The sequence below is a fragment of the Opisthocomus hoazin genome, chromosome 1 (genome assembly GCF_030867145.1).
Source record: "Opisthocomus hoazin isolate bOpiHoa1 chromosome 1, bOpiHoa1.hap1, whole genome shotgun sequence".
Lineage (NCBI taxonomy): Eukaryota > Metazoa > Chordata > Aves > Opisthocomiformes > Opisthocomidae > Opisthocomus > Opisthocomus hoazin.
This window is the reverse complement of record NC_134414.1, coordinates 60,915,286-60,939,372: the sequence shown is the minus strand read 5'-3', so window position 1 is coordinate 60,939,372 and position 24,087 is coordinate 60,915,286. Positions and strand designations below refer to the sequence as shown.

Genomic DNA, 24,087 nt, shown 5'->3' with positions numbered 1-24,087 from the left:
TGATTCATCATTAACTTTGCCTGGACAAGGTCCTGTGCAGCCTGCTGTAGGTGACCCTGCTTCAGCAGGAGGGTTGGACTAGATGACCCACAGAGGTCCCTTCCAACCCCTACTATTCTGTGATTCTGTGATTCTGTAACTGTACATGACACTGCTGCAGGAAAATAACGGTATCACTTTGGATTTGTTAATAAACAAGCATTTCATATGAGACACTGGAAGTATTTACTTTCTTCTACTTTGCACTAGTGGTTTTTTTCCAGAGAGTTGCCACCATTTTGGGGGAAGTTAGTCTAGACAAATTGGAGAGCCCAAATGAAAACCAAATCTGAGAGCCCAAATGAAGATACTAAAAGACCAAGACATTTGCCTGGATTCTGTCCTGTGCAGCCTGCTGTAGGTGACCCTACTTCGGCAGGGGGGTTGTACTAGGTGACCCACAGAGGTCCCTTCCAACCCCTACCATTCTGTGATTCTGTGATTCTGTAATTTTAATGAAGGAAAGCTGAATGGAGCCCACGGGGTGCAGCTGAGAGAAACTGGCACAGGGAAGGGGCAAGGCGAGAGAGGTTTCATTAGAATAGGCAGAAGCTGGTGTAGAAAACACAGTGATCAACTGTTGCTTGTGGCCCTAGCGGATAAAAAGAGATTATCTTAATTTGTAGCAAAAAAAGATTTATGTCTGATCTCACAAAAAGCTTTTTCACATTAAGAAGAGAATATACACCAGCATCTGTCACATATGGATGTACTTGATCCTGCTTTCAGTGTAGGTGACGAATTAGACATCTCTTTGAGTCAATTTGAGCTTTACATTTCCATGATTTAATGATCTCAGCTGTCTGAGAAACAATGAGTTGTGATATGAATATTTGATTACAAAAAAATAGCTTCTACAGTAAATTAGCCACAACACCAAATTATAGGATACCAATTAATATGTACTAATAACACAACGTTCCTGAATTAGAAATGCAAAGCTTATTGTTCTTTATCCCATTTCTAATCCTGTGAACGATTCAGCTGTATGTCTGGCTGGATGTATCAAAGCAGGATTTCAGTTGACAAACATTGTCAGTACTGTCATCACAAATGCTCAACTCATAATTCAAAAAAATAGCACCCCTACAAAGTTTATTATGCAAGGCTAATAAATGATGGTTAACCCATCATTGGAGCTGCACATAATTTCTGATGTGCTTTATCTCCCCTGTTCATTACTGTGATATGCTGTTTTTTCAATGCAGAATTTCTTCCAAAGTAGCTTAAACATTAGGATGGTATCAAATAAAACCCATACATTTTCCTATTCCAAATGCATTCCTCTAAGAAAAAGATGGGGGATTTACAGTAATGCAGTTCCTCGAATTTAGTGGGAGCAGCGGCTGAGGTTAGTAGCTTGAGGACTGCTGATGGATGAAGTTTTTTAGGAGTTACCAGCGTAAATTAGGGGCACTCTGTTTTTGACAAACCCGAGTGGACTTGCTTCAGAAAAAGGCATAAAATCTTCTGAAGGCCACGACTTACACACAATAGGCTAACTCAATATTAAGGTGAGTGAATGGGTTTTCACAAGTGCCACTGGGGACCTGTATAATACCAGGGGCTGGATACAGATGCACCAGCAGGTTCTGCTCCCAGTCCTTAGAAGTCCATTTTGTAGTCCCTTTGTTGACCTGTGTCAACTAAATGGACTCTCTTCTCTTTTCTCCTCGGGGTTGAGTATGTTTTAACTCTTCTTCTCATGTGTGATCTCAGAAGAGAAATAATAATAAAAAAACCCAAGATGCTAAGTTCTCCCCCCCCCCACACACACACACATAGACACAGACACGCACACATGCTACTTTAAAGGGAATAAATACCGTTTCTGCATTGCCTGAACCACCCTTTGCTCACTGCTGGTGTTTCTGCACTTCCCAGGTGCTGCTGTTGGCTGCTGTGCCAGCCCCCGCCAGGCACTGGTGCCAGCACTACCTGTGCCCAGCTCTCCCGAGGAGCAGCCAGCTATGGGTACAGATGACACACTTCTGCCGATGGATGAGCTCATTTCCTCTGCAATAAGCTAAGTTTAATTTTGAAATTCATTCCCATATGGAAAGGAGACTACATAATAGCCATTTTACTGCCCACCACCAGCAGTCAATTGCACAAATATACATGCAAAGCATATACATGAACCAGTAAACTCAGTTAAAAGATGTATGGTTTATTGCTATTTCACTAAACATTTGGAGAATTAGAGTAGTAAGTATAAAACAAATGATATATTTTCATCTTACCAGGCAAAATTAAGGTCTGCCTTCTAACATATTTGTCATTTTCTTTCAGGAGGAAAGCCTATTCATTTCAGTAAAATGGCCCGAGAATTAAGGCAGCATTCATCCGAAGCAGCTGAAGTATTCAGCTGTTAATAAAACCAACAAGCTTTTATCAGTGAGATCAGATGTCCCTTTCCTTCCTTAAACGAATTTATGTCAGGCCATATATGAACAAGCTCCACACTGGAAGCCTTCAAACAAACCAAGTGAGAAATTACATAGCTGCGCACATGTAAACGATCGTTAGGAAGCACATCTGACTGAAAAACACATGAACTGTATAAAAAATGTGCAGTCTTTTACTGGTGTTGGAGTACAGCGTAAGAATGACCCCTGAGCAACTACATTTTTCATTCACTAGCCCAGACTGCATAAAGAAAATACTATTTGTATTCTCTTCATTAATGGCATAATGAAGAAAGAAAATTAAAAGTAAACATATATTTAATATTCTATAAATTTCTCCTTCATCAGAGAGCACTAGTCTTTTGATTTCAGTTCCCATACAGTTTTGTGGTTGAATATTTTTATTTGCACTAAGGACTCGGGGAACTTTCTGCATAGCAGGCATAAGTGTTCCACAGTGATTTCTAGGGAAAAGATACTGATAAAACCTGGTATTTTTAATAATGCAAAATAATTGTGCAATTTTCAGCTTAATCAATGCAATAAATGCACCTTCCTTATAACTTCGACTTCCTAGATCTTTATCTTATTCATAATCATCACAAAGAAAAAAGGTTTTAATCTTTTGGTTGTTATTCTGTAATCCATTTTACAGAAATATTTGGATTGTATAATGATACACTACTCTCAAACGTCAGTAAATTTATTCTTACGCAATATATAAAAGCACACAAAAATGAAAAAAGTATGTAAGAAAGAGGACCTGAATATTCTGAGAGCTACTTTCACATAATCTTATTTTGCAATTTTTTGTATTCTACACAAATATTCTCCAAAACTATGTACAGCGAATAATATAGTTATTGCAGCCAGCAGAATGTCACATTAATCACATGAAGCCACACTATTAGAGACCATTATTTACCCTTAGACTTTCTCTTGCTGTATCATAATCCCGCACCTCTATTGTAAACATTAGCTTAATAATCAGTTTTCTCTTGTACAGCTTTCTGATTGTGGCTATTATACTAATGCCTATTTCAAAGTTCATATGTCATAAAGGAATAGTTAGTTACAACTTGTTTTCTATCTACTTAAAATGTATATATATATATATATATATATATATAGTAATGGATTTCAAATCTGTGAGTTTTTCTCTGGTCTTTCACTTGAGCATAAAACTTGTCTGCGATGCATTATAGCTGTTTCCTGTGTTAACCAGATCCTAGATAGCGGTCTGTCAAAGACCTGCAGTGTCATGTCACTTTGGCCAAAGCACTTAATCTTTCTGTTCTTCCGCTCACTGTATTTAAAATTAGACAATAATATTTCTATCCACGACTGCTGTTTCAATGAAGTTAAAACGTGTAGTTACTTTTTGCAACTAATTATTTTGTTACAATTTATGTAATTGCCAGTTTACAGTACTTAATTGTTAATGAAAGTAAAACATCCTGCAACACAATCTTGTACGACACTACCAACTCGTGTTGGGTCAGCTTGGGTACCACAGGCTTCAGAAGGACATGCTTCCATATTCTGGTGTGGAAAATCACCACTCTGTGATTCTGTGACTCTGTTGAAAGATCCTTGATGCTGCCCTAGAAAGCAGTCTCGGTCTTTTCAACAAGTGGTAGGAAAATACCTGTCAGTAGCAGTGTTTTTGATAGCGATCAGTATCGCAGGTCCACCGAAACCAAGTGGAGCAATCTGGGACTCTGCTAAAAATGGTGGACCGCATGGTCTTTTGAGGTCCCTTCCAACCTGGGCTGTTGTACGATTCTGTAATTGTAAGCAGACAAAATCAAACACGAACCATCAATGTCAGGCTTCAGTTATTTATGCTCCTTTCCAACCTAGAATCTAGTCAGCTGCCAGAAGGCCAAGGAAGGTCCAAAGGAAGTAGAGAAGGAAGACTCCACATTCATCTTTTACCCCCTTTTTCCAAAAACAGATGCATGTCACAGTCTGACAAGAAAACCAGTGCCTCTGTCAGCACCACAACCATTTTGCTTGGCTTGTAAATAGCTCCTGAAAGATGAATAGCTCAGAATGATTTGGACAGCAAAGCCAGCCCTGCTGCAAAAGTAACGCTACCACTTTCTCTTCTACATCACACAGAAGAGGCTTCTTGCAGTTGAATAAACTATAATTAAAATATTCAGCTGGTTTGGAAAAGTCAAGGGGCAGTAAGCCAAATCCAAGGCGCTGAGGTATAGAAGAATCCTTCCAATAATGTCCATGGCCTTTGTTTCTCCTGGACAGCCAGGAAGGCCTGAGAGAAGCTACGCATCTTTTTTTTTTTTTCCTGCTAGTAGGGGTTCTGATCATTCTTGAAAGAATAGAAATATTCTATAAATAGCATAAGATTATTGATATATGTGAGGATTTACCATAACTTCATGCTTACTGAGAAGACATTTTGAAAACTGCTGTTCCTGGAAACTGTTGACTCAGAACACAAAATTAAATTGAACAGTTTGTTGAAGAAATTGCAAATTGTTGGACACATCTATTAAACTCAACTTACATTAAAAATGTGACCTCTGTGGTATCTATTATCTACGCATGAATGGCCTTACCAATCACAGCAATAGCTTTCCTAAAACATGTTTTTCAGTTCATAGTCCCTGTTTGAAGAGTATTATTACTAACTTCTGTAAGTATCAGATAGTATTGTGGAATTCAATTTGTTTTCCTTGACTCAAACATTCTAATGTAAATTTTTTCCATATCAAAAACACTCCTTCCTCTCAAAAGAAGTATTGAAAAAGAAAAGGAATTTTTAAAAAAATCAAAATCTGCTGACATATTTTTTCAAATTCAAAGTTAAATCTGTCATTTTCTTGGCATATACTTGACACATGGCCTTAAGTTTTCAGAAGATACAAGTCATATAAACTGTACTGGTTTGTTTACACTCACAGTGCATTTAACTCAATATCTAAATGTTTGAAAATGAGGAGCTTGTAATGTTTTACATATCCTGAAAAACAGCTTGGATCTTGGTTTAGTTCCCTAAATATACTCAGTCACTTAGTAACTGGTGCTTCTGTGTCACTAAAACATTTCCATTTCATTTAATAATAACTTCCTTCTACATTCCAATAATATCTAACGTATTTTACCAAGTAGGTCTACACTGGAATTAAAATATTACAACTTTACATTATTTTGTCATTAAATGCAGAACCTGCTCAACTCAATCAATCCTCCCATAAACAAGCTTAAAACTGATTTTCAGAAGCATTCGTCTTCAAATAGAATTTTTAGTTAGAAGAAAAATATCTCCTTAAATGATACCAAAAAAATGTAGAGTGTGTATGTATATTTGCCCTTATTTATGCAAAACATCACTTAGCATTAATGAAGTGTTGTGTTTTCATCAGTGCAAAATGACAGATGTTCCCAATGGGAATTTATCTGTCCCAAGGTTTATACCATAAACATCTACCTCCAAGGAGTTCACCCTAGGCACTTTTTCCAGTCACTGGAGAGAAGTAGGCATCTCATCCTAACACTGACCAGATTAATAGTGTTTGAGAAGTGTTTATTTCTTTCCATTAAATTGCATTTACAGTTACTGCCCTGTTCATCTACAATGCGGACAGCTAAAGTATAGGTGAGAAGAGCTCTTTTTGTGACCCTGTTACTTTGTCACTATTACACGTTAGCCAACACAAGGTGAGCTTCTGGCAAAGACATTGTACTTCTGAAGAGCATTGTATAAATGCTAATGCATCTGGAATATTTTGGAAAAATAGAATTAAAAATTCTCCTCACTTATCAATCTATAAAAAGAAAAAACAGGGCTTTGGTTTACTGTTAGTCCTCAGTGGATTTTTATCCCCACTAAAAGTTTTTATATTATCTGAGGATTTTAGACCTTTTGTTGCAAGCTTCACAATGTAGAACATAAAGAGGATAACAAGAGTATTCACCAAACAGTTAATATACCTAGCATTTTCACATGCAAAAGGAAAACAAAAATAAACCAAGCAGCGCATAACCAGTTCACAAAAGTCAAATCGAACAAAACAGTTGTTCTTCATCGACAAGGAGGCATAGGAATTACCCGCACTGGGACACAATTTCAGATACACCAGCAAGCAGACTAAGCAACAGTTTCACTGAACCTCTCTTCCTATAGGGTTTGTACCCAGGGAAAAGAGCAAGCTGTATTCCCACTGTCCTGCAACACTCCTTGCATCAGAAGACCTCCCAGTACTCTGCCCTTAGGAAGTCCAGGGATTTTCTGCAGTGCTTTTTTTAAAAAAAAAAGCAAAAAGACTAAGTCATAACAATAATTAATTTCAAAATATTGTCTTTGAAGAGCTTCCTGTATACAGTATACAGTACCCTGGAGGAAGCGTAGCGAATAAATGGGATGAAATGGTAGTTAACAAGTACGCTTCTTTCTCATCGGTGCTTATAAAACATAATTAAACCCATCTTATCTTACAAAACATCATCATTGATAATGCTTCCAATTTCACTGCTGGCAGAAGCTGTCTGACTATAGGCTTTTAGTATACGACAATGACCACATCACTAGATTTTATTACCCTGCTTACAACCCCTGTAACAAAAGATGAAGACAGTCCTTACAAGAAGATTCAACATTAGCGTTAAAGCAAAATTATGTTCAGGAAGTGAGGAAGGATTATAAACAGATAGCCCTGTAAAGCTGCTAATGTGAAAATCCTGCTTGTGTGAAAAGTAAATGACTGAAGTTCCCTGTAATATCTCTGAGAGTATGGAGAAAATGCCAGCTATCACCCGAGACATTAGGCTCTATCTTCCGCTGGTATAAATGACTAACCTACTGATGCTGAAATACTCTAGTGAAAGATGTAATTGAAAATATGTATTTTAAGGCACAACTAGCAAAAATCAATAGCTGTACTCATGTGGCTTTTTGTTTTTATAGATTCAAATTGAAGTTTTTTATCACTCTTCTGTTTTTCTTAGCAAGAAAACTTACTGCAGTAAAGATGATTACACATGCAAACTTTCTAGTACTCAGTGTTGCATATATATTCAAGGATCTGAAATTTCAAATTTTAAACAGCTGATTCAAATGAATCCGCATTTGCCCCATGATTTTTAGTTTTTTCTCATAAGTTATTTTCTGCATAGATATAAAGTACTTCCACCAACTGCATAAATATAGGAATATTTTTAAAGAAATACACCTAAATGATACATCATAAACAAAGAAAATCTATTGGTTTGGAAAAAAAAATCATTGATTTATACTTCACTATGATTTATTTTAGTTTTTCTCAACTTGGGTGTTTTTCTAGGTATTTACGACAGTGCAGAAATCATCCCAGTAGTTCCTGCTTAAGAAGTAATGTTTGCTAGTTAAAAAATCAGTACACAAAATATTTGTAGATACTCCAAAGTTGTAGACATAAAGCAATAAAGAAATAGGTCAACTGTAAAGAAAACTTCCATTCCTTGATAATGTGGAATATCTAGAGCAGAAGTTTAAACTCAAGGTTGCATCTCAAAACAGATAATGCAGATTACACTCATACAACAGAAGAATTTCAGTGGAATTCAGTGAAGTTGGGAAGACCCTAAAATGCTGCATAAAAGACCAACTAAACATGTACTTCGAGTGTGATGCTGCAGCTAAGACAGCAAATGCTACTTTTGGACATATTAAGACATTTACATCATTACTGAAAAGTTACATTAATTTCGGTGTTCACATGTTGGAAAGTAACTTGAAATTTGTTTTTTTTTTAATTCAAAAGATTGAAGTTCGAGATTTTAAGTTCAAAAGTTTAAAGCTCTTTCAAAAGAGATCATCAATAATAATTTTCCACTGTCACATGGGTAATAATACTGATAGAGCAACATCACACTCTTCTCTCAATGAGAACCTGACTTCTGACTCCCTCTGATGCTGCGAGGCAGGGCTCAAGAGTACTTGCATTAGGGATATTCCTTGTTATGTTCTTGAGAATGCGATATGGTTATTATAGCTTTAATTAAGAAGTAGATTTTCAAAAATACTCTGTTTCTAATAAATAAAGGTCTGCAATGGCCTTTGCTTTCTGGGAATTCTGGCAGAGGAGAACTACATATATTAAGACAGAGACGAGAGACTTTGCTTCATCCATTAACAAACTCCTTTACAAGTACTACTTTTCCATAATTCCTTTTTTATTTCAGCATCTGCTTCAGTATCTCATGTGAGGATGCTTTGTTGCTCTGTGATTAGAGGAAAGAAGCACAAATTTCTCTTTCTCTTCCTAATTGCTAACGAACGTGCTTCTAGGGAAAAAAGTACTGTCTGCAGAACACAGGACAGTACAAAGAGGAGAGTAAGTCTCCACATGTGGCATGTACATGTCACAGTGTTCTCCTTTTCCCTTCTGTTCTTGCAAATAGTATGTCACCTCTGATCTCACTCAGTCTAATTTCCCCATCTCTTTTGTTTAGCTCATCAAACCCTACTTACTCACACCACTTCCTCGCCTCAAAAGAGGAAGATCAAACAATAAGTAGAGATAAAAGAGCAAGAAAAAGTAGGAAAAGGGTTAATTTTGCCCAGCAGAATGACCTTCAAACAACTACAGGCAGTAGAAGGAAAGAATGGATATTTCCTTCATTGGCACAAAAATGAAATTACTGTTTCTGACTGTACTGGGTGTAGGTGGCAAGGGTTTGGTAGATATGGGGGGGGCTGCAGGGGTGGTCTCTGTGGCAAGAGGCCAGGGTTGGTAGCTGGCTGCTGGCCAAGGTTAACCCACCAGCTCATGCGTAGTCAGGGTCACCTGCTAGTGTCACAATACGAACTAAAATACACCCAAGTCTATACAAAATCAAAGTAAGAAGATTTAACAACGTTAACCTCAACTCTGCCCTCTTTGATAGTGGGGTCAGAACATTTCCACTACAGATGTCACAGAACGGTATAGAAGAATCATGGGAAAAGAAACCATTATGTGATAGCAAGACGAGTGCATTGGGCACATGCTAAAAGGAAACTGCTTCAGTGCGGTTTCCACTCTATCTCTGAATCTACTACTCATCAAATAGCCCTTGCAAATTTCATCACTTCTCCTTTGTACAAGAAAATTTTTCCTAAACTGCCTTTATTTTCTTGTTGTTTTTGCATTGATCCCTATCATCTGTATTACCATTCTGTTATCCATCACAATGCCAAAATGCCCCCCTGTTTTTTTCAGTGATACAGAATTTTAGTACTGAAAGATATGCTCAATTATTCGTTGATATACGTTTTGGTGTATAAATATGAACAAGATCCCACCATTGTAAACAGAGTCACATATGGAATCGATTACTTGAATACAGGCATGTAAAGTCATTTGAGAAGATGTGAGGTACCCATAACACATCCATGGAGATCATACAACACAGATATAACACAGGCTCTACAGAAGACCTGTAAGCTTCATTAGTATTCATTAGTTTCCCATCAGTGGGATGCACTAGACCACCTCAAATGTCCCTCAAACAAGTTCTTCCCCCGATGTCCTTGAAGACACAGCGGAGAACCTGGCTGCACTGCTCCAGTCTCCATCTGGGCCTGAGTCACATTCATTTGCCCTATGTTCCTGCCTCAGATAAGCCAGGACATTTCAAATAGCACGCGACACCTAAGTTGAGGTAACTGAGTCCATTTCCACCCTTACTCACAAAGTTCATTTGCAGACACCTACATTTAGGTGACAATAACTGGAAGCTTCAGGCTTCCACAATGGTCTTAACATATTATTCATGACACTGACAACTTCCTTCAAGAATCCCCTACTATGCAGCACATTTGCACTAAATACTGTGAAGGGAAGATGGAGCACCAACAAGGTATATGCTGCAAACTCAAACACATGGTATGCAACGCAAGTAATTCCATGGGGACTTAGGCGTACTATTGTAAAATTATTACTGTTCCAAGTAACTACTGGCTGATTCAGGCATGCAGTGTTAGAATATTTTGTGGCATACCTGCAAGTGTTTTTCATGATTTAAAGTCAGCACTACTTTAATTCATCACTTTCTGGTGTTCTAAAATGCACTACTATATTGTATGAGAATTTAAAGTAATTGAACTCAAGAAAGTGCTCTTGGCAACCCTAACTCTGGTGTAGACTTTCAGACAGCTAACGTACACTTGCTAAGAACTGCAAATCGGCATTACCACCAGACTGTGAAAGTGCAGCTTTGCCAAAAGTTAGAGACATGCAGAGACCAGGGCAGCTCTCCTGCTGCTTCTATGTTTCTTTTTTCCCATCACTGCCTACGCGTGGTCCTAAATAACATCTCTGTTGACAATTACACAGCTCGCCAGCTCAGAACCCAGAACTCACTTGTAGAAGGAGAAACAGGACATCAAAAACTATTCATTACCACAATGTCTTAAGATTCTCACAGGGTGGTTTTCCAAAGTAGCCAGCCATTCAAAATCACCTGTACTTTTACATAAATTCAGGTCATTCTGGTTATCTGTTAATTTTTTAGTCAACAGGTTTTTGGTCAACAGTTAGAGCTGTCTGTGGTAAAACATTTTAAATCTTCAGAATTATGCAGAGAGGAAATGGCACACAGAAGACAAACTGTGCAACGAGCAAGGAGGAAAATGAGATTTCAGGAAAGAGACTGAGGCAAGTGGAAGTGCAGACAGAAGAGATAAAGTGGAATGAGTGTGGGAGAAAAAAAACATGGCAGGAAGGGAGACTGATGCAGAAGAAAGAAGGAACTGTGAGGGAATTCTAGAATGGCAGAAATTACAAAGTTGGGCAGAAAGGGTGTATTTCACCAGTGAAACAGAATAGATGCAGCTATCCTACCAGCAAAATTCATAGCATCTGGGTAACTGAAAAAGTGGCAGTGCCTAGAATGGCATCTGAAAACTTGGCTGAGAACCAGTAAACCCAACACATCTGCGATTCTTGAATACTGATGACAACAGCGTGAGAAAATGTTATTGGAAGTACTGGATGTATGAATAACAAATCAATACAAGAAAACTTCACAGAAACTTTGCAAATGGAAAAAAAAATTGTTGATCATATCATTGTCTATGAATTACATTTGCAACCCAACTTGTAATAGAAACATTTGGAGAGATGTAAAATACAATACCAAAGCGAGCAGGGATGAGAGACAAAAAGATTAATCCTTCTTACAGAAAGATATAGGTCCTTTTTATTATAGGCATACGTATTTATTATTTCTCTCTATACTTTTCAAGGTGTACCACATTGCTACGAATTTATTGACTTTAGCTGGCACAGGCACTTTGTAAAGGAAGTAATGACCCAAATACATATTTGGAAAATTAAATGCACTTTGTAAGCCAGCTATTTCATGTTACTACTGTCAAAGATATGTTCTTCAGGGGTCAGTATATTTAAGCTCAATGTTATGGCTGATGTTTAATTAATTATCTAAGAATTATACCAATCTGAATGATATCCTTAGTTTTATTACTTTTGAAAACTTTAACAAGTTATTAGAAATGTAACATATTTTAGTTGTCTTATAACTGTTTATAGATTTAATTTAGACCCTGAAGTACAGAATTTAGGTTGATAATGTTAGTTCTCCATCATTTACGTGATCTTAATGCATCTCCACAAAAAAAATTGAACTTTTAAAATATTTCTATGGGTGATATACATATTTTACCTGAAAACGAAGAAAACAGAAAAAAAATATTGGCCCACTGTTAAACAGGAAAGGTGAATTAGTCATCAACAACACAGAAAGGGCAGAGGTTCTCAACACTTTCTTCACCTCTGCCTTTACCGGCACTGCTGGGCTCCAGGCTTTGGGAATAAAAATCCAGGTTGATGCAAACACAGACCCACTGTCAGTGAAGGAAGAGTTCGTACGTGAAATATTTCAGGAGTTTGACCCCTACAAATCGATGGGCCTTGACAATACCCACCTGAGGGTGTTAAGAGAGTTGGCTGTTGTCCATAATCTTCGAGAAGTCATGGAGAATGGGGACATCCCAGAAGACTGGAAAAAGGCTAATGTCACTCCCATCTACAAGAAGGGCTTGAAGGAGGATCCAGGAAATTATAGGCCCTTCAGTCTTAACTTCAGTCCCTGGGAAAGATATGGAACGAATCCTCCTGGGGGTAATCACAAGTCAAATGATGCATGTGATTCGGAAAAGCCAGCATGGATCCACCAAGGGCAAACCATGCTTGACAAACCTGACTGCCTTCTACGACAAAGTAAACCACTCAGTTGATGTGGGGCGAGCAGTGGACATCAGATTTCTCCAAGCCTTCCGATCCAGTTTCCCACAGCCTCCGCCTAAAGAAAGTGATCTGTTACGGCCTCGACAACCGGTCAGTGCAGTGGGGGGAAATGGCTGATGAGCTGCACCTGAGGGTGGAGGTAAATCGCTCCTTTTCAAACTGGCAATCTGTCACAAGTGGGGTCCCCCAAGGGATCAATACTGGGTCCAGCACTGTTTAATATCTTCACAAGTGATCTGGATGATGGGATCAAGTGTACCCTGATGAAGTTTGCCAGTGATACCAAACTGAGGGGGGAAATGGACACTTTGGAAGGGACAGCCACCCTGCAGGAAGACCTGCACAGGCTGGAAGAGTGGGCTAACAAGAACCTTATGAAGTTCAACACAGACAAATGCAAGGTCCTGCACCTGGGAAAACATAATCCAAGAGTGTGGCACAGGCTAGGATCTACCCAGCTGGGGAGCTGCTCTGTGGAAAGGGACCTGGGCGTCCTGGTGGACAACAAGCTCAGTATGAGTGAAGAGTGTGCCGCTGCGGCAAAGAAAGCCAACAGGATGCTGGGTTGCAGCAACAAGGGCAGCACCAGCAGAGATAAAAAGAAGTCATCGTCTCGCTCAGTGCTCGACGGGCCACACTGGGAATGCTGTGTTTGGTTTTGATTCTGGCTATACAAAAACAGATGTGGGCAGGCTGGAGAGGGTCCAGAGCAGGGCCACAAAGATGATCAAAGGACTCACATGGAAGCCTGCCATGTGAGGAAAGGCTGAGAGAACTGGGCGTGTTCAGCCTTGAGAAAAGAAGGCTCAGGGGACACCTTATGACCAAGTTCCAGTACTTACAGGGAGGTGGAAACTCTCTTTTCACAAGATGTCGCATGGAAAAGATGAAGGGTAATGGGTACAAGTCACTCCCGGGGAGATTCTGATTGACACAAGAGGACAATTTTTCACAATGAGAACGATCAACCCTTGGAATAATCTCCCCAGGGAAGTGGTGGATTCCCCAACAATGGACACTTGTACAATTTGGCTGGACAGCATGCTGGGCCATCTTGTCTAGACCATGCTTTTGCCATGAAAGTTTGGACCAAGTGATCCTCGAGGTTCCTTCCAATCTGGTATTCCATGATTCTATGAGTCTACAAAAACATACAATTTTAAAAAAACAAACCTAGGGAAAAGTAGATTATTCTGTCTAAATAAAATTTATTTTAATGCATTTCTTAATTAATAAAATTGTTTCTCAAGGCAAAGAAAAAGTACTATAAACGTAATAATTTTACTTTTTTTTTTTTTATACAAAGTGGAAGGCATGCGGATCACCATGTCAAAAAAAGACACTTCACTGCAAACATTCTGAAAGACAAAGAGAACTCAGGATGTCAGGACTTAAGCTCCAGCCTTCACAGCACTCCAACATCTGCCTAATTTTAAGGCCTTGCTTTGGCTCCGTCTGCTCCAAAGAAAGATATGCTTATATGCGTTGTTGCAAAGAACTGGACCAAAGCACACAGTTAAAAATTAATATGTTAATCATAGATTATAAAGCCATAAAGATCTCTGTGATCCTCTAATCTGACGTGCTGCATAATACAGAACAGAGGATTACCCTGACTTCATTCTAGTTTGAGCTATGTGCTTCCAAATGCTTTGTCGGGGCTTAGCAATCCTTTTCTTCCTCAACTGAAAATTGTCGAGAAGATATTTAAGATGGGCTGTGTTTCCTCCTAAGAACACAGTAGCCACTTGAAAAGAAAAGCTTTAAAAATGAAAATAGAATCATTAGTATCAGTCAGAACAAACTAATGATGGCTCATTGTGTCTCACTTTGCTATTTGTATTGTAGTACCTTTCTGCATGAGATGCTATATATAGCAAGGTTTAGATGCTTATCAACATTTATAGCTTTTCCAAACACTCATATTCAATTTTTCAGACAGAAGCAGAGGACTATTGATGACCTTAATTTAATCTGGTAATTCTGGTTTTAAAATAATGTTATTCAGTGATATACAGGGCTTTCCTGGTTACAAAAGAAGCTTGCTCTTTGTCAAGTGAGCCAAACTATGCTGATATACAATGCAAGGGTACTGGGATGTTGTCAGGCTTGGTGAGCCCTCTGCACTTGTGTTGTGGATGGCCATGGTGAATGAAACAGGAAGTCTTCTCCAAAGAACTGCTAATCTTCATCCAGGTCCTGCAGGGAAGATGGCCCAGCACAGGCGGGATAAAGAGCTCCAGTTCTCTCATCCTACCCAAAGTAATTTTTGCTTTGATAATGCACAAAGACTGAATTATACCAAACCTACTTATAAATTAAGCACACGTATCATTTATTCTCTGTGGAAAGCAACAGGGGGGTAGAAATCAATTATTAGAAATTGCTTTGGCTTTAGTTAAAGAACTGTATGCATACTGAGATGAGATACTCTGCTAATCATAGTGGTCTAGAAATTTGTAACTTATCCTAGGGTGAGTTGTTCAACCAAAGGTGGTTAATTTAGCTGCCTGCACAGAAGCCTTGTGCCTTCGGAGGTTTTACAGCACATCCAAACCACTTCAATGGGGCTGGCAGATAGGACACCCGTAACCTTCTGAAGTAGCATCTGTAAACCAGCAGGGCACCTCAAATGGGACCATTACTGTCAACTGAATCATATTCAATATGTTAACCCTAATGTGGGCCAAATAGTGCTCCTGGCCATGTTGACTGCTTTGTCTAAAACTATGTTGTCTATATGGGGAGCCTGGACTTCTAGTTCTCACTTAAGATGTTTAGATGTTTATTCTGAAACTGATTCCAATCTTTATTGAATTTTTCAATCCTGTGCTAGGAGGCAGAATAGAAAAATGAACTGCTCCTGGCAAAGGAAAATGCACATATGCACAAGCATGTGCAGAATCTGCTTCTTACGGAGCGCCGTTTGTACAAGGGCACTACAGAGGCTTGGTACCTACACTAAAATATTGGGAATTAGTAGACGACAGTAATCCTTAAAGCAATTTGAGAGCTCTCTGCCCATACTCACTACACTTATATTCCAGATGCTAGCAGGTTCTTTTCAGGCACACGATCAGGTCCTATAGAAAAGTACAGGCAGTACAGGAAAACTCAGTGTCTTCAAACACTTCGTGAGCCCTCTCCTGGGTTTCAGTATCTTCTATATGCCAAAGCCATCCCAACCTTATCCAACCAGCCATCAGGACATCATCTTGGCCCTGCATTTTGGTGCACCACTCCGCTAAGCCTGAGTCCAATGTCCGTTTCAAGAAGTGTGTTTCTTTGCATTTGGGAAAAATGAAAAGCTGCAACAACTTTAAGCAATTCAAGAAAACCAGTGTTCAATTTATTTTTATACAACCAATTCAAACAAGGTTTTTTTCAGAGGTTAAATTCATTTTGTAAGAGTCCACAGTGACTGAAATTATGAAAGGGAAGTTTTTAAGTTCCCTCCACTCTACTTGAATAACACTTGTGTTCTCAGCCTTACATCAAACCAACGTAAATGTTGGCAGATCACTGTCTACAGCCTAAGAGCATTAAACGTAACCAATAACTACTGTTATTGTAGTACACAATGAAAGTAATTGAACTTGCAGTTATAGGCTTTTTTGTTGTTCTTGATAGGGGATTTTTTGTGAAGGTTTTTTTTTTTTTTTTTTTTTGAAACTCTAAGACAGAAATCACGAAGCAGTGAAAGCTAATGGGAGAAAAAAAAGGAAAAGTGTATATGTTTACCTTGGTGCCACTCCAGTTAATATAATCCTCCCCCTCCTCCAATGTAATTTCCTCTTAATCACGTTACAAAATCTGTTTTGTGTTGTTCAGGTCAAACTGAGTCTGAGGTAAAAATAAGCAGAAGGCTCAGCAAAGAATGGACCAGCGCAATGGGTTGATACTTTCACAGTAATTGGTTATTAAAGAATGCAGTCTAAATTCCTGGAAAATCAGTACAATCTCCAAGAAAAGTTCATGTTCATATAATTGAATAGAAAATATCACAAAAATACAAATATAGGGCATCAGCCTTGACACTAGATTTCCTGCATTTTACTTGTTCATCTAGCATAGGTAACATCATTTAAAGCACCTATATAATATCAGGTTTGAAATTCTTTGAAAAAATATTTTTTCAGAGTTGTAACTTATGTTTTAATAAATAATATCTGTACACATTCACCAGAGAAGACTGGGAATCATTCCAGCTTTTTGCTTAGGTTGCACAAATTAAAAAATACTGTTTAATTACATGTTTAAAGTACCTAGTCAGTTTGAATAAACACAGCAAACCAAATGTAAAAGAAAAAAGTTTAATTTTACAGTAATATAGTAATAAGATTTCTATAAGTAGTATTATTTATGCAAAAACCTCCAAAATTTAGCCTAGCATGTAATTAGACTACATTTTTAGCAAGTATGCTATCCCTATATAAAAATACAGTAATTTGTTGAAACTAAATTGATGATGGTAAGCCAAAAAATAACTGATTTAAAATTTTAAATCTAACCCTGCTTTCTTCCCTTCATAATATCAAAAATGAATTTATTTATTACTGTAAATGTACACATATAGAACAAAGGAGCCTTTAAGATAATACTGGCCTTTGGTGGCAACAGATCTTTAACCCTTTCCTTTACAGAGCAAAATGTCTAGTTTTTTCCACTGTGCCTTTATTACCATAAATGTCATTCCTCCTCAAAGGATAAATATGAAAAGAGAAAGCATTCCAGCATTTGAGGGCCAAAACACACAAGTGGCATTTTAAGTTAGTCAGGAAACCCAGGCCAGAGCCAATGGTCTAACAGAGGAAATCCAGTCTTTCCCTTTTTCATTGTTCAGGTGACTGAGTATCTCGATATTATCTGAATTCTTATGAATACACAAATTAAAAAGAACTTGAGAAGAGTCCTGTCTGCAAACCTTAAATTTCCATTTGCATCCATTCTTTTTATTTTGTTATGTAAATACAGGAAATTTGCAGACTGCAAATATAAAATATACTTAAAATAGATAATGAAATATCATCAGTGCTTTAAGCTTATATAGTGTTATCAGAAATGTTACATTATTTAGTATTTTCTTTAGATAGCCATTTAAACATAATCATCCAAGACTTAACTTTCATCTGAAAAAAGAACCACTCATTGTAAGGAAAAAAAAAACCAAAATATGCAGAGAAAGGTGTATAAAATAGGCATACTACAAACATAAAAGTTGTTTTTAGCACAATTTCATAATTAAGAGATTCTATTTATAACTTTTTTGTATATTATTTGATCCCAAAACCTACAATCTAAGAAAATACAAAAATGTAAAGAAGAATAAATCAGAAAAAAAAGAAACCATGAAAGAATTAATGTTGCAATGAAGGATTTTACGAATCTCACAATGGATTTGAAGAAGATAATTTAAAGTGTATAGCATGCTGCACAGTGTAAAGGAAGAGAACTTTTTTTTCCTGATAGATACTGCTCTGAAGGCACAAAAACATGAGGAAAAAATACTACACTTCCATAAAGATATGTACAGCTAAGAATACAGATGAGCACTGGAAATATAAGAATATCATTATCCTTCAGGTTGGCCAAAATTAATCCCAGCTCAGGTATGATATAAGACCTACTATACAGTATAACACTAAGATTGAGAAACATTAAATTAATGGTCTCAGGTCTGCTAAGATTTGCTTCAACAAGCAGGAGGTTCTCTGACGTGGACTGGAGAAGAAGGGATCTCAGTAACCTTCCACATGACACCCACATGCAGGTACAACAAGAGCAGAAGACTCTGCCTTTAGATCTCCGTGGCCTCGTTCATCAATTGCTTCTTCAGCTGCACTGGAAGCTACTGCCTTTTTGCCTATGTGACAAAAAAAATCAGCTAAACTTGTACTTCACTAAAATCTGAAAACATGGCTGGCCAGTACACTGCCATATGAAGACAGAAGAGAATATTCCTTGGACCCTTATCTCCACCAATGCACCTGCACGTGCATTTTACATTTCAAATCATGATAATGATATTAACAGAAGTAACTGTAAAAATTGAGACAAAAATTATTTCCAAATACTTCTTTTCATGAAGACAGTTTTTGCGTTCTACTCCTGCATTGCTCTCTGTTATTGTTAATGCAAAGCTCGGCATGATGGTAGTACTGTATGTGTATCAGTTTATCTCTGCCCAGAGCGGTGACAGACATCTCTGCATTTTTACATTGCTTAATTTACATCACGTAGCTACTTTGCTCTGGAAGAGCTCCTAGTGAAGTCCATGGGCTTGCCTGCAAGTGATACAAGACGCACTGTCAGACTTCTCTTTGTTCATTATTAGCATTGCAAAAACTTGTCTAATATTAACCCATCATAAGATCTGTCTGAAGTGCCTCTGCAGGTACAGAAGAACTAGGGAACGTACAGCAAAGATGGAGATGGCAAAGATAAGCAAAGGTATACATCAGCTTCTGTCTGAGAGAAGATTAGATAAATACAGACACTTCACTGGAAAAGAAAAATGTAAAATCAATACCACTATAGAGATGGTAAACAGGAAACACTGTGCCTGAAGAACTATGCACCATAGTAGTAGAAGGATAGCAAATGAAATTATCAGGTCATTCACCAAAACAAGGAAAATAAGCTACTTCTCACAGCATCTGGGCAATACTGAGCTTCATTGCAACAGGAGGTTGTAGATGCCAAAAGAGTAAGTTCAAAAACAATTAGATGCATTTAGATTAAGAAAACCCAACAGTAGCGTTAAAAAAAAAATAAAAAAGATAAAAGCTCTTGTTCAGAAAATCTCCAAGCCACAGATTGCAGGCAATAGAGTGGAAGTATAACTGTATGCTGGCGCAAGCCTTAAATCCTTTTCTAAGCATTCCCTGCTCGGCTTTGTTTGACACAAGAGACTGGGGCAGGTGGACACTGGGTCTGATCCAGTAACGAAGGGTTATCGCACTTTTTAAAGGCATGGAATACAAGCTGCTAGATGAGGCTATAAGATTGTATGAGCAAGAGTACTGGGCCAGAACAAAGATCCTTCAAGGTATCCTGTGTCTGAAACAGTATAATGAATATAACCTTCATTACCAATCCACTAATTGCAGAAGAATCCCACAGTAAGATTTTACATCTGCTCCCAGTTCCCAGAAATGTGTAATTTCAGGACTTTGTAAACTTTGCATCTTAGGGTCTGACACTCCTTGGGGGAATCTTCTTCCATGAATTCAGTCACTCGTTGATCCTCTGTGTAATTTTGGACTCCAGAACTTCCTACAGAAATTAAATCCATGAATCCATTATGCACTGTATGAAAAGTATTTCCTTTTCCTCATTTTATACCCACTACCTGATATTTTAATGATCCATGATACTTATGAGAAGTGAACAATCATTTTTCTACTCAACCCCAACATGATTTCATACACTTTTACCTTATTCATCTTTAGTCTCTTTTTTCTTACTGAAGCCTTAGTCTCGTCAAATCTCATTGCCCAGACACTACTCCATACCTATGATCAAGCCTGTCATCCCTCTCCAATGTTTTATACAACTATTGAGCTTGAAAATGCATTTTCACAGTTTTAGCAGCCAGTTTTGAGAAAATCACTATATATGAATAGGCAAGACTGGTTTTCCCCAGCACGCCTGTCTTTGGATTTATCATTACTGAATTTCATCTGCTGTTTTATCACCTACTTACACAGCATCTTAAAACCTGAGTTTACTTCCCTGAATAGTTCAGTATCACTAGAAAACTTTATCATCTCCGTATATTGGGATAAATAGCTGTGGGATTCCACTGTCCTACTATGGCAAATATTGACCATTTTTATTCTTTAATTTCATTACTATTCTTTCCTTCTGATCCTTAAACATAGAACTACAGAAAGATCTTTCCTCTTATTCTACAGAAGCTTTATTTCTCATTAAAGACTTGGTGAGGAATTTTGCTGAAAGATTTTTGCAAATCCAGGCAGGCTATATTAACTAGATGCACCTTGGTCCATACGCTCTTGTACTTCTTTCAGAAGACTTTCGCAGACAGTGAGATAACTTCCTTCCACAGAAGTCATGCTGAATAATCTCCACCACTATTTTATATTTCTCCATGTGTCCCTCAGTTCCACATCACACTTACCAGGAAAAATGCTCCTCCACAGGTAGCAAAGCACAAACAAGTAATATATTTACACCAATGTCAGTGTCCAGAACCTTCCTTTATAGGCTTATTTCTGTATTTTTCTGTATCAGTACAGTATTCAACTTCATCTTTGTTAGTTTTTAAACTGTCTCAAATGGGTCTCCTGCTAATAGTCTCTTGTCATCTGGGCAGACACTCTAGATGATCTAAAACACCCAGCATTTGTGGTTCTATTTTCATGGTTATATTTACTTTTTTTTTTCTAAAAAAAGAAGTCCAAACAGAACTTAAATATTCTTCTTTTAAAAAGATGTGCAACATATCTTTATGAAGTTTCTAGCTTCACCCAATGGCTCAAACAGATTAACAAAAAAAAAAAAAGCAGGTTCTTTTACTGTGTGTAACATGAGTGACAACTGAGTAGGTGATTATTCAAAGTAGGAGTGCTCTCACATTTCCATGAAACAGCAATATTGAAAGATAAAAGTTAAGGACATGGTCTAAAATGAAAATAATAACAACAAAAAGATCACTAGTACATAAAACATACCGGTTCTTTTTTTCTAAACATAAAAGGAATTAGCACTTTGAAAAGAAATATACAAAAAAAGAAAAAAACCCAAACCCAGACACGGGTACAGCTTTTCAATTGCACATGGCAAAGGTCAGTTACAACAGAAAAATTCTAAACCTGGATAGAAGTTAAATAAATCTTTTCTGATGCAGAAACTGGAGAACATTTTACGACCACATCCTATGAATACCAACTATGCAGGTATTAGTTTGATTCTCCCCACCACAGTAAGACAAGCTGATGACCCACGACTGGGAACAGAGCATTTGTACACAGCGTACACTGTTGTACTTACAACTGGGACAGCAGCGCTCACACTAACTTTAATCCAGGTGACCCTGTAGCAATAGCGGTGAAGAAATGGTAACCAAGAGATCAGCCCTGGCAGGAAAGCCCAGCAGGTAGCGATCCCACCGGCCTCACACTGCACACGCTGAAACTCATGCCATCACATTTTACCTGTGCAAGTAAGACTGAGGTTTGCATAACTCTTTTCACTGCTTATTTGAGTGAACAGCAAAAGACACCATGTAAAAAAAGCCCAGCAGCAGAAGTTGGCACCTGCAAACTGCTGGGAAGTCAGAAGAAATTAATTTATTCAGGTATCAAACTTAAAAGCTAAAATTGACACCACCTACTCCAAGGGGATTTAAGCAAACACTTGGCTCATCAAAAAATCTACCATATTTTATGGCTATCAGGACGTCTCCAGCACTTCAGCCTTCTTCTGACCCAGTTTATACTGCTGTTGTTCACCTAATGGGTACTTCTTCACAGAAGTTACTAGGGCCCTATAATAAGAATTGTCCACCCAGTTAGAAATGTTGAGCGCCCCTGGTTTAAGCTCGTGTGTTTTACTTCGCAAGCGCAGATGGCTACAGTCGTAGAGTCATGATCTGCAGTCATGCAAATTTGTGAAGTGTTCCATATTCTTCAAGTTCGTGGGCCCCAATAGGATGCACCCACAAATGCTGAGGGAGCTGGCAGAAGTCATTGCTGAGCCTCTCCCCATCATCTTTGAAAGGTCCTGGAGAACAAGATAAGTATCTGAGGACTGAGGAAAGCCAATATCACTCCAGTCTTCAAAAAGGGCAAGAAGGAGGACCCAGGGAACTACAGGCCGGTCAGCCTCACCTCCATCCCAGGAAAGGTGATGGAGCAGCTTATCCTGGAGGCTATCATCAAGCAAGTGGAGGAAAAGAAGGTTATCAGTAGTCAGCATGGATTCACCGAGGGGAAATCATGCTTGATCAATCTGGTAGCTTTCTACGATGGCATGACTGGCTGGGTAGATGAAGGGAGAGCAGTGGATGTTGTCTACCTCGACTTCACCAAGGCTTCTGACACCAAGTGTACCCTCAGCAAGTTTGCTGATGACACAAAACTGGGAGGAGTAGCTGATACTCTGGAAGGCTGTGCTGCCATTCAATGAGACCTGGACAGGCTGGAGAGTTGGGCCGAAAGGAACTTGATGAAGTTCAACAAGGGCAACTGCAGGGTCCTCCACCTGGGGAGGAATAACCCCATGCACCAGTACAGGCTTGGGGCTGACCTACTGGAGAGCAACTCTGTGGAGACGGACCTGGGCATCCTGGTGGACAAGAAGTTCACCATGAGTCAGCAGTGTGCCCCTCCTACCAAGAAGGCCAATGGTATCTTGGGGTCCATTAAGAAGAATGTGGCCAGCAGGTCAAGGGAGGTTCTCCTCCCCCTCTACTCTGCCCTAGTGCGGCCCCATCTGGAGTACTGCATCCAGTTCTGGGCTCCCCAGTTCAAGATCTCCTGCCACCATCTGAGTATAGAAGATTCAAGCAGCATAGCTACAGTTTCTTTAAACTGTGTAGTTGACTTCAAGTATTTGCAAACGTGTGGAAATTTAAAATAGTATAGATAAGAGGCTGTTCTAATCTGGGAATGACAGTGTTTCCCCGATTAAAGGGAAATAGCAACACATAATTATCTCTTGCTACTACAAGATAAATAGGACTTATTTTGGTTGCTATGCAAGAAATAAGATGACCTTTGTAAGTGGTCAAACTGATAACAAATCTAATGACAAGAAAACCAGCTAAAAATTAGAATTTTACTGATTTATTTCATAAAGTTATCTTACAACAAGCTTCTCTAACGCTAACTAATGGCTGTGCATGGCTTGGATGGATGTATGCTTCGCTGGGTAAAAAACTGGCTGGATGGCCAGGCCCAAAGAGTTGTGGTGAATGGAGTTAAATCCAGTTGGTCAAGCGTGGTGTTCCCCAGGTCTCAGTTTTGGGGCCAGTCTTGTTTAACATCTTTAGCAACAATCTGGATGAGGAGACTGAGTGCACCCTCAGTAAGTTTGCAGATGACACCAAATGGAATGGGAGTGTTGATCTGCTTGAAGGTAGGAAGGCTCTGCAGAGGGATCTCAACAGGCTGCATTGATGGGCTGAGTCCAACTGTATTCACCAAGACAAAGTGCCGGATGCTGCACCTGGGTCACAACAACCCCATGCAACGCTACAGGCTTGGGAAAGAGTCGATGGAAAGCTGCTCAGCAGAAAAGGACCTGGGGGTGTTGGTCAACAGCCAGCTAAACATGAGCCAGCAGTGTGCCCAGGTGGCCAAGAAGGCCAATGGCATCCTGGCTTGTATCAGGAATAGTGTGGCCAGCAGGAGTAGGGA

General features: G+C 38.7%; 1 protein-coding gene across 2 annotated transcripts in view; it reads right to left on the bottom strand.

The window, feature by feature from the left end:
• Window positions 1–24,087, bottom strand: part of GPC6 (glypican 6) — a 797,396-nt gene that overhangs the window by 727,027 nt on the left and 46,282 nt on the right. The window contains exon 1 of one of the 2 annotated variants that reach the window (XM_075435075.1): window positions 4,096–4,181. The exons of the other annotated variant lie outside the window; for it this stretch is intronic. The gene's annotated coding sequence lies outside the window, so the exon portion shown is untranslated. Of the gene's footprint in view, window positions 1–4,095; window positions 4,182–24,087 lie in introns of those variants that run through there. 2 annotated transcript variants of the gene reach the window in all.